This window comes from Cebus imitator, unplaced genomic scaffold (genome assembly GCF_001604975.1).
Source record: "Cebus imitator isolate Cc_AM_T3 unplaced genomic scaffold, Cebus_imitator-1.0 Scaffold426, whole genome shotgun sequence".
Taxonomy (NCBI): Eukaryota; Metazoa; Chordata; class Mammalia; order Primates; family Cebidae; genus Cebus; species Cebus imitator.
In genome coordinates this window covers 1,190,898-1,203,428 of record NW_016107741.1, presented here as the reverse complement: position 1 = coordinate 1,203,428, position 12,531 = coordinate 1,190,898, and positions in this window count along the sequence as shown.

The following is a 12,531-nucleotide window of genomic DNA, read 5'->3' as shown; positions in this document are numbered from 1 at the left end:
ACAGGAGAATCGCTTGAACCAGGGAGGAAGAGGTTACAGTGGGCCGAGATTGTGCCACTGCACTCCAGCCTGGATGTCAGAGCAAGACTCTGTCTCAAAAGAAAAAAAGAAAACAAAACTAAACCTAAAACCTTAAGAAATAGGCAAAATCTGGCCCAGGCAGACGGATCACAAGGTCAGGAGTTCAAGACCAGCCTGGGCAACATGGTAAAACACCGTCTCTACTAAATACAAAAAATTAGCTGGGTGTAGTGATGCAGGCTTGGAATCCCATCTACTCAGGAGGCTGAGGCAGGAAAATCACTTGAACCCAGGAGATGGAGGTTACAGTGATCCGAGATTGTGCCACTGCACCCCAGCCTGGATGTCAGAGCAAGACTCCGTCTCCAAAAAAAAAAAAAAAAAGAAAGAAATACGCAAAATCTGTATATTTTTTAGCAATAGATAAGCTATCTTAAAAATGGAAAACATTGCAAAAAAGAAGACCAGGACTTGGTCTATTCGATACTGAAAGGCACTGTAAAGCTGGCATAATTTAAAAAGCACATTCCTGAAGCATTAGTAAGCAGATAGGCTAATGAAGAAGTGGATTGAGATGAGTACACAGCATAAGAAATTAGCACATGATAAAGTGGTTGTGTGAATGTATGGGGAAACTGGCACGATTCAGTCAATAGCATTGAGCTGGCCGGGCATGATGGCTCACGCCTGTAATCTCAGCACTTTCGGAGGCCGAGGCAGGCAGATCACCTGAGGTCAGGAGTTTGAGACCAGCCTGGCCAACGTGGCGAAATCCCGTCTCCACTAAAAATACAAAAATTAGTCGGGCGTGGTGGCAGACGCCTGTAATCCCAGCTACTTGGGAGGCTGAGGCAGGAGAATTACTTGAACCTGGGAGGCAGAGGTTGCAGTGAGCCGAGATCATGCCACTGCACTCCAGCCTGGGCAACAGAGCCAGACTCCGTCTCAAAAAAAAGCACTGAGCAACTCTGCAGCCACCTGGAGAACATCTGTGCTGAATTCTGTGGCAGGGACTGGTAATTGTCACTGGAATTCATTCTCTCCTTCTTGCAGGACACATGGATACATTTGGTGGCCCCATTTATGGTTGGGGGTGGATATATGTTAAAGTTGTCCATGGAGTGTGGGTAGAAGTAAGAGGTGTGGATTCTGGCCCAGGACTTAAGACACCCTAGAGGTGTGTGTCCTCCATGCTATCTTTCCTCTTGCCACTTCCTGCCACCCACAGACGGAGGCAGCCCAGCATTGAGCTAGAGACAAGGACAACATCCTAGGGGGTGGAGGGGAAACAAGAGGAAACCCAAATCCCCGAATGACTGTTTGGAAGCAGGTCACCCACTGATCTCAAGTGTCCATCTTGGTCAGTTGGTGAGATTTGTAGTTTAAGTCACTGAATTATTATTATTTTTTGAGATGGAGTCTCACTCTGTGGCCCAGGCTGGAGCGCAGTGGCATGATCTTCGCTCACTGCAACTTCCGCCTTCGAGGTTCAAGAGATTCTCCTGCCTCAGCCTCCTGAGTAGCTGGGATTACAGGCATGTGCCACCATGCCTAGCTAATTTTTATATTTTTCGTACAGATGGGGTTTCGCCATGTTGGCCAGGCTGGTCTCGAATCCTTGACCTCAGGTGATTCACCTGCCTCGGCCTCCCAACGTGCTAGGATTACAGACATGAGCCACCATGCCCAGCCAGGTCACTGCATTTTTAAAATCTCCTTTCTAAAACAGGATAGCTTTCATGTATCTCATACAGACCCCAATCTCACTTCTCAACTACATAAACTATAGATGGATCAAAATCTAATGCAAGCAAACAAACAAAAGAAGTATGGGGGACTTTGGTTTTTTGTTTTCTTTTGTTTTGTTAGAGACAGGGTCTTGCTCTGTCCCACAGGCTGGAGTACAGTAGTGCGATCATGGTTCACTGCAGCCTCAACCTCCCAGTCTAGACAAATCCTCTTGCCTCAGCCTCCATAGCAGCTGGGACTACAGATGTGTGCCACCATGCCCAGCTAATTTTTTTTTTTTTTGTAGAGACAGAGTCTTGCTATGTTGCCCAGGCCGGTCTCAAACTCCTGGGCTCAAGCCATCTTCCACCTCAGCCTTCCAGGCGTGAGCCAGTATGCCCAGTTATGTGGGAGAAATTACTATAAAACTTTTTAAATTAGAAACAAATTTTACTGTATATGTTTAAGGTGTTCAACTTGATGATTTGATATATGTGTACATTGTGAAATAATCCCCACAATCAGGGTAGTTAAATATCCACCCCGTCCCATACTTAGGTTTTTTTCTTTGTGGTCAGAACACTTAGGATCTACCCTGTTAGCAAATTTCAAGTACACAGTGCAGTATTGTCACCTATAGTCACCGTGTGATATGTGACATCTCTGGAATGTATTCATCTGGTGAAACTGAAAGTTTGCACCCCCTGACAGACATCTCTCCATTCCACCCTCCCCCAGCCCCTAGAAATTCCCATTCTCTTTGGCATCATGGAAACGCTGGCCTCATACCATAGCCAGAGATGTCACGCTGGCGGCATGCCTCCACTGCAGTGTGGCTCCTGTTAGTGCAGTTCACTTCCCCTTCTGCTCATTCCTATGAAGTCAGACACTGAGAAAGGGCTGAGATTGTCCCCTCCTGCCAGGGAAAGAGGTAGCCTGCACCGGTTTCATGTGCACATCTGACCAAAGACTGCAAGGCTCTGTTCAGAGACACAGACTGTGTATTCTTCACAGCAGAAATCAGCAGCCCTGCAAGCTCCTGGGTTGGTCCCTGCCACCCTGATTCCCACGGGCCACACTGAGGGCTGAGTGTTCACCTGCAGCTGCGCAGGTTGGCCGCAGGAAGGGAGCCCCGAGTTGGGAGCTGGAGTTTCCTCGGGGTGGTTTCAAGACCTGCCATCCTCCCCTCCATAGACATGACCTGGAATGTCCCTCACTGCCCAGGGGCTGAGGGAAAAGCTCTCTCGGGCTGTAATGCTGGAAGGTAAGCCCCTGTCTCCTAGGAGGGGATGGAGAAGGCTTTAGGATGTGGGAATGCCTCTGCAGAGGGAGACAATCTCTATCTTTACTAGATGCTATCTCTGGCTCCCAAGGCTGGTGGCTCTCCAATCAGTGCTGACCAGAGCTCCTCAGGGCCCTTTGCCGCCAGCAACCAGGACCCATGGGAATGCTGAGACATCTAGGGAGAATAGTCACTCAACACTTTTGTTTGCCGTTTCAGGCCTGGTGTGCTGAGACATCAACCACTGCTGCCAGCCATTGTTACTGAACTAGCCCTTGTTGGTTGCCCCCAACTTTCTCCTGCTTTTAGAAATATAGTTGCCCATCCCTCTGTATCCACAGGGTGGTGGGGGGATGGGTTCTTGGATGCCCCAAGAGTTGCTCAAATCCAAGGATACCCAAGTCTCTGATATAAAATGGAGTAGTATTTGCATATAAGCTAGGCATATCCTCTGTACACCTTAAATCATCTCTAGATTATGTATACTATTTAATACAATGTTGATGCTATGTAAATAGTTATTGCACTGCATGGTTTGGGGAATAATGACAAGAAAAGGTCCGTGTATATTCTGTACAGATGCAACCATCTTAGGTCTAACTACACATCAGCCACAATGGAATATTTTTGAGACCGAAGGAGGCTGAGGCAGGAGGATTGTTTGAGGCCAAGAATTCAAGATCAGCTTTGGCAACATGATGAGACCTCATCAACAGCACCACTACCACCACCACCACCACTACCACCACCACCATGACAAGAACAAGCCAATGAAACATTTTTTGGAACTTTTGTTCGAATTTTTTCAATTCCCAATTGGTTGAATCTGGGGATATGGAACCAGTGGATAAGGAGGGCCCCACACAGTCCCTTCATTAAACTCACCTTAAATTACTCAGTTTGCACGTGCCACATGCTTGCTGTAGAGATCCTCTCTGGATTAAGAATATATATATATATGTTCTTAAATATATATATATATTTCTTTATATATAAATATATATATTATACATTATATATATATATATATATATATATATATATATATATAATGTGTATATATATATTGAGATGAAGTGTTGCTCTTGTTCCCCCAGCTGGAGTGCAATGGCATGATCTCAGCTCACTGCAACCTCTGCCTCGTGGGTTCAAGCGATTCTCCTGTCTCAGCCCCCTGAGTAGCTGGGATTACAGGCGTCTGCCACCAAGCCCAGCTAATTTTTGCATTTTTAGTAGAGATGGGGTTTCACCATGTTGGCCAGGCTGGTCTCGAACTCCTGACCTCAGGTGATCCACCCACCTCAGCCTCCTGAAGTGTTAAGACTACAGGCGTGAGCCACTGTGCTCAGCCAAGAATATATTTTATAAAATTACGAATCAATGGGAAAAAGACAAACCTAAAGGGATAAGAAGCAAAGGCTCTGGGTAGGAAATTCACAAAGACAAAACCTTGCTAAGCAATAAGCATGAAAAGATGCTTAACCTCAGAGAGGCCAAAGCTGAGCCTCATATCCCACAGCAGTGGTGAGATGTGAGGAAATGGGATTCTCATTGGCTATTGGCTGAACTGAAAACTAAGGCATTAGGGAGTGCGATTTGGGAGTATCCTGGGAACTGCCGAGGCTCTGCCATTCCTCTCCTAGGAATGCCAAAGGCCTCTGGTCTCCATTCAATCCTGCTCTCTGCAGGGCCCCTGGTGGCACTAGTCCTCACCTGCCGCATCCCAAGCACATTGATTCCCAGTGACTGGAAACAACCAAGTGTTTGTCAATAGGATAATGTGTTAGTAAAGTATATATGTGTGTGTGTGTGTGTGTGCATATATATATATATATATACATATATATATAAACTTTATACTATATATTGTGTGTATATGTATTATGATATATAATATATATTATATATGATATATATCATAATAATTATATATAATTATTATGATATATAATTAATATATATATCATATATATATAATATGATATACATATTGAGATGGAGTTTCCCTCTTGTTGCCCAAGCTGGAGTGCAATGGCATGATCTCGGCTCACTGCAACCTCCACCTCCTGGGTTCAAGTGATTCTCCTGCCTCAGCCTCCCATGTAGCTGGGATTACAGGCACACGCCAAAGCGCCACCATGCCCAGCTAATTTTGCATTTTTAGTAGAGACGGGATTTCACCATGTTGGCCAGTCTGGTCTTGAACTCCTGACCTCACGTGATCTGCCCACCTCAGCTTCCCAAAGTGCTGGGATTACAGGCACAAGCCACCGCACCCCACCCAGTAGAGTATATTTATAAATTATAGGACAGAAATAATTAGCCAGGTCTATGTCAACATGGGTAAATGTCTAAGTCATAATGTTAAGTGAATAAAGGATATGCTCTTGTGTGAAGCTTTAAAACTCAGAACAATACTGTATTGTTTAATAAACATACTTTTGTAGTTAAAGTCTGTGACTAGGGATAGGGAGGATCAATACCACCTTCAGCTTAGAGATTACTTGTGGGTTGGAAGGACAGGAATCAATTGGATAGAGGAACGGTTCAACTCTACCTGTAAACTATTACTTCTGAAAAATGTCGGCCGGGCGCAGTGGCTCACGCCTATAATCCCAGCACTTTGGGAGGCCGAGGCGGGTGGATCACAAGGTCAAGAGATCGAGACCATCCTGGTCAACATGGTGAAACCCCATCTCTACTAAAAATACAAAAAATCAGCTGGGCATGGTGGCGCGTGCCTGTTATCCCAGCTACTGAGGAGGCTGAGGCAGGAGAATTGCCTGAACCCAGGAGGCGGAGGTTGCGGTGAGCCGAGATCGCGCCATTGCACTCCAGTCTGGGTGACAAGAGCGAAACTCCATCTCAAAAAAAAAAAAAAATGTCTGAAGCAAAGATGGCAACAAATTAACACGTATCAAAATTGAATAGTGATTCATTGAGTGGCTGTAATATTCTTCTCGGCATATTTTGTTTACGGTACATCTTTTATAATTTAAGGACAGTTAAAACAGCCTAAATGACTAATTTAAATCAGTGAAACAAGTCACAGTGCATCCACAGGATGGAACACAGTGCACCATTTACAAATCACCATATCAAAGAATTTAGGGATACTGCGAAAATGCTCGAGATACATTCAATGTGAAAGGATACATTAGAAAACAGTTGTTGTTAAGTGAAATAAGCCAGGCACAGAAAGACAGACTTCAAATGTTCTCACTTATTTGTGGGAGCTAAAAATCAAACAATTGAACTCATGGACATAGAAGGTAGAAGGAAGGTTACCAGAGCCTGGCAAGGGAGTGGGTGGGGAGTGGGATGGTTAGTGGGTACAAAACTATAATTACTAATAGATAGAATGAATAAGATCTAGTACTCGATACTACAACAGGGTGACTACAGTCAACAATAATGTAAGTTAAAAATAAGTAAAAGAATATAATTGGATTGTTTGTAACATAAAGAAATGATAAATGCTTGAGGGGATGGACACCCCCTTTACCACAATGTGATTATTACACATTGCATGTCTGTATCAAAATATCAACCCATAGATATATACGCCTACTATATACCCACAAAAATTAAAAAATAAGGCCAGGTGTGGTGGCTCATGCCTGTAATCCCAGCCCTTTGGGAGGCTGAGGCTGGTGGGTCACCTGAGGTCAGGAGTTCGAGACCAGCCTAAAATGGAGAAACCCCACCTCTACTAAAATCACAAAATTAGCCGGGCATGATGGCGCATGCCTGTAATCCCAGCTACTCAGGAGGCTGAGGCAGGAGAATCACTTGAACCTGGGAGGCGGAGGTTGTGGTGAGATGAGAACCCGCCATTGCACTCCAGCCTGGACAACAAGAGCAAAACTCTGTCTCAAAAAAAAAAGAGTACAAATAACATGCAGAAGCAGGCCGAGCTGAGGCGGGTCCAGAGAATTGGATTCCCCAGGCACATTGAAGGGGGTACCCTGCGCCCACGAGGACGGCCCCACCATAGACTTCCAGGCTGCAGCAAATCTCGCTCAGCATCCACTGCCACTGGGCTGCCACCCCCACCTCCAGGAGGAAGGGTCCCACTCCACTCTCACAGCGATGTGGCGCCATAGGGCCCTGCCCCAGCCCCCGCCTTGACTGTCTTCAGGGAGACCCATGGCTGTTCTGAATGGCGTCTAGAACATTGAGTCCTTTCCAGAAAGTTTTCCACTGGATTGGCCCAGATGCATCAGAGGAATCGCTCTCCATGGCGGCTATGGCCTTATGAATGGACTTCTTCAACAATAAGAACTGAAAGGTGAAATGATCCCTGGAGCCATGGGCTGCAGAATGCAAGTTGTATTTGCAGGCCTGAAAACAACTGAATGAATCTCCCTGTAGCTCTCCCTCAGAGCTCTTGGGTGACCAGGTGCATTATCAATGGGCAGCAGTATTTGGAAAGGAATCTTTTTTTCTGAGCAGTACTTCTCAACAGTGGGCTTAAAATACTTGATAAACCAGTAAACCATGCTCTAGACGGGCTGTCATCCAGACTTTGTTGTTCCATTTCTAGAGCACAGGCAGAGTAGATTTAGCATCGTTTTTTGTTTTTGTTTTGTTTTGATTTTGATTTTTTGAGAGTCTCACTCTGTCGCCCAGGCTGGAGCACAGTGGCACAATCTCAGTTCACTGCAACTTCCACCTCCCAAATTCAAGAGATTCTCCTGCCTCAGCCCCCTGAGTACCCAGGACTACAGGTGTGTACCACCACGCCCAGCTAAATTTTTGTATTTTTAGTAGAGTCAGCGTTTCACCTTGTTGGCCAGGATGGTTTCCGTCTCTTGACCTCCTGATCTGCCTGCCTCAGCCTCCCAAAGTGCTGGGATTACAGGCGTGAGCCACCGCGCCCAGCTTGATTTAGCATCATTCTTAAGGGCCTTAGGATTTTTGGAATGGCAAATGAGCGTAGGCTTCAATTTAAAGTCACCAACTGCATTAGCCCCTGGCAAGAGAGGCAGCCTGTCCTTTGAAGCTGTGAAGCTAGGCATTAACTTCTCCTCTCTAGGTATGAAAGTCCTAGGTAGCATCTTCTTCCAATATAAGCCCATTCATCTACATTGAAAATCTGTTGATGAGTGTGGTCACCTTCATCCATGATTGTGGCTAGGTCTTCTGGAGAACTCGCTATGGGCTCTCCATCAGCACTTGCTGCTACACCGTGCAATTTCATGTATGGAGATGGCTTCTTTCCTTAAACTTCATGAACTAGCCTCTCCTAGCCTCAACTTCCTCAGTAGTTTCCTACTATATCCACCGACTGTGTACCCACAATAACATTGTTATTTATTTATTTATTTATTTATTTATTTATTGAGATGGTGTTCTCACTCTGTCACCCAGACTGGAGTGCAATGGCGCCATCTTGACTCACTGCAACCTCTGCCTCCTGGGTTCATATGATTCTTGTGCCTCAGCCTCCAGAGTAACTGGGATTACAGGTGCCTGCTACCATGCCTGGCTAATTTTGGTATTTTTAGTAGAGATGGGGTTTCACCATGTTGGCCAGGCTGATCTCGAACTCCTGACCTAAGGTGATCTGCCTGTTTTGGCCTCCCAAAGTGTTGGGATTATAGGCATGAGCCATCATGCCTGGCCACAAACATTAAAAAAATTTTTTTAAAAAGAATGCAATTGTATGTGGATGGCACATTTTGCTTTAAAAACATGTCATTTCCTGTTTCCAGCACACATCTGTAAACATGAAGATAAATGTCTGAATGTTAATCTTGGCTATATCTGAGTAGTGCCACAACAGGTAATTCGGAGTTTTATCCTATTCTGTATACCAACTTTGCAATAAATATGTAGTAATTCTTTCATAAAAATTAACAATATAATGAATAATTTGTTTGTTCAAATAACTGGTCAAAATAAACAACTGAGCAATGAAGAGCAATAGTGTTCAATTTCAGGCTACTGTACTCTGAAACTATTTGAGGGGCTTATGCTGCCACCTGGCGGAAGAATGCTTTATGAATGTAGAGTAATTTATATAATCCAGACTATGTTCATTATTTATAACTTTTATTATTAAAAATTAATACATGCTCAATACAGAACAAAGAATCCATAAAGGTACAAAGAAAGAAAAAATCACCTATAATTTCACTTTACCATTGACTCAAGTTTCTGAGTTCCTAGGCAGGAGAGATACACGAGTCAGGGTGTAACAGTTCTCTCAGTATAAAGTCAGCTTTTCTGCCATTTAGGTGCTAGTCTTGGACATGATTCTTATACTTGATTCTTGCTTTGTTTACCTATAATCAAGTTTCTTCATTTATACAAATATCTAGTAGTTTGACCCTGTTCAGATATCTTGGTTGCTTTAAGTTCTTTTTTTCTTACTATTAAAAATAAATGTTGCCATAAACATCATAGACACACACACACAAACACACAGATACACATACACATACACATACACATACACAGACATACCCTGGAGATATTGCAGGTTCAGTTCCAGACCACCAAAATAATGCAAATGTCTCTGTAACATGAGTTGCATGATTTTTTTGGTTTTCCCAATGTATATAAACATTATGTTTACTCGATATTGTAGTCTACATATATATATATATATATATATTTTTTTTTTTTTTGAGATGGACTTTCACTCTTGTTGCCCAGGCTGGAGTGCAATGGTGATATCTTGGCTCACCGCAACATCTGCCTCCCAGGTCCAAGAAAAAATTCTCCTGCCTCAGCCTCCCAAGTAGCTGGGATTACAGGCACCCACCACCACGCCCAGCTAATTTCGTATTTTTAGTAGAGATGGGGTTTCTCCATGTTGGTCAGGCTGGTCTCACACTCACGACCTCAGGTGATCCATCCGCCTCGGCCTCCCAAAGTGCTAGGATTACAGGCGTGAGGCATCGTGCCCAGACTATTATAGTCTATTAAGTGTGCAATAGTATTATGTCTAAAAAACTGTAGTTCCCTTAAGTGAAATTACTATATTGCAGGCTGGGCGAGGTGGCTCATGCCTGTGACCCCACCACTTTGGGAGGCCTAGGCGGGAGGAATTCGAGACCAGCCTGGACAACATGGCAACAACCCAATCTCTACTAAATATACAAAAATTAGCCAGGCGTGGTGGTGTACGCCTGTAGTCCCAACTACTCTGGAGGCTGAGGTGGGAGGCTAGCTTGAGCCCGGGTAGTTGAGGCTTCAGTGAGCCGTGATAGTGCCACTGCACTCTAGCAGCCTGGGTGACAAAGTGAGACCCTACGTTGAAAAACAAAGACTACTTTATTGCTAAAAAATGCTAAGGATCATGTGAGCCTTTAGTGAGTGGTAATCATTTTGCTGGTGGAGAGTCTTGCCTCTATGCTGATGGCTGCTGACTGATTAGGGTGGTGGTTGCTGAAGGCTGGGTTGGCTGTGGCAATTTCTTAAGATAATACAGCAAGGAAGTTTGCTGCATCCATCGACTCTACCTTTCACAAAAGATTTCTCTGTAGCATGTGATGCTTTTTGATAGCATTTTACCCAGATTAGAACTTCTTTCAAAAATGAAGTCAATCTTTTTGAATCCTGTTACTGGTTTATCAACTAGGTTGATGTAATAATCTTTTTTTTTTTCCCTCTCTCTTTTTTTTGAGACAAAGTCTCCCTTCGTCACCAGGCTGGAGTGCAGTGGTGCGATCTCGGCTCACTGCAACCTCCACCTCCCGGGTTCAAGCGATTCTCCTGCCTCAGCCTCCCGAGTAGCTGGGACTACAGGTGTGCCACCATGCCCAGCTAATTCTTGTATTTTTAGTAGAGACGGGGTTTCAACGTGTTGGCCAGGATGGTCATGATCTCTTGACCTTGTGATCCACCTGCCTCAGCCTCCCAAAGTGTTGGGATTACAGGCGTGAGCCACCATGCCCAGCTGGTTGATGTAGTATTCTAATCCTTTGTTTGTGCAAGTAACATATCAAAATAAACAGCTGGTCAATTAGCAGTAATGTTCAATATCAGACCAAATACTGTGCTCTGAGACTATTTTTACTATTTAATATGCTTATGCTGTCACCTGGTGGAGAAATTGAAGAATCCCTCTGGTTTATCAATCAAGTTTATGGAATATTCTAATCTTGTGTTGTCATTTCAATAATGTTCACATCTTCACCAGGAAGAGATTGTGTCATAAGAAACTACTAGCAGCTTCTGAGCCAGGGACCATGGCTCACACCTGTAAATCCAACACTTTGGGAGGCCAAGGCAGGAAAGTCTTTTGAGTAGGAGTTTGAGACCAGCATGGGCAACAAAGTGAAGCCCCATCTCTACAAAAAAATAATTAGCTGGGCATGGTGGCATGTGCCTGTAGTCTCAGCTACTTGGGAGGCTGAGGCTGTAGTGAGCTGAGATCACACCACCACACTCCAGCCTGGGTGACAGAGCAAGACCCTGTTTCAAAAAATTAAATTAAATTAAAAGTAGTACTTTGATATTGTTTTTAAAAAGAAATAAAAAGCTCAATTAATGCATGGAGTATGAAAAAGTAAATAAAAACCACCGATAATTTCATTACAGTTAATATTTTAGCCCATTTCCACCCGATCTTCATCCAGTTCATATTTTTCAAGCTGGAAACATCTTTTATATTCATTTTGGTTTTCATTGTTCTTTGCTCTGTATTTTTTCCATTTTATTGTGAACATTTTATTTCTTTTTTTTTTTTTCAGACAGGGTCTCATTCTCTCACTCAGGCTGCAGTGCAGTGGCATGATCATAGCTCCCTGCAGCCTTTAACACCTGGGCTCAATCGATCTTCCTGCCTTGGCCTCCCAAAATGTTGGGATTACAGGTGGGAGCCACTGTGTCAAGCCTAAAACTTTCACATATCAAACAAGGTTGAAACAATGTTAGAGTGAACAACTCAAATACCACCTAGATTCTCTCATTAACATTCTACTGTATTTTCCTTTTTCTATTCATTTTTCTGCTCTGATGAAGAGGTAGATTACTGTATTTTCTTTTTCATATATCTATTCATTTGTTCGTCCTTCTATCCATCCATCAATCCATCTTATTCTTTGATACATTTCATAGTAAATTGCAGCCATCAGTACACATCCCCCTAAATTTTCAGCAAGTATGCCACTAACTAGAGATTAATATTTGTTTCAACTGGCTTTCTTTGGATATAAACTTTACACTTAATAAACTGTAACAATCTTAATACATGTAAGTTTTGCTCATTTTTTTCATTTGCCAATTTTCATAAACATTTTGCTTAGCATCACATTAAATCAACAAAATAATCTCGGAAGGTGGAACAACTTCCAAAATTTACTCTCCCCATCTGGGACTGGGGACATGTCTCCTTTTTGGCTCTTAGTAAGGCTGAGCAGTTTGCAACATACAGGGTCTTGCATATTTCATATTAAGCTTATTACTAGATATTTGAGAGTTTGTTGCTTTGTGAAAATACTCTATTTCAATTCTACCTTCTTTTTCTTTCTTTCTTTCTTTCTTTT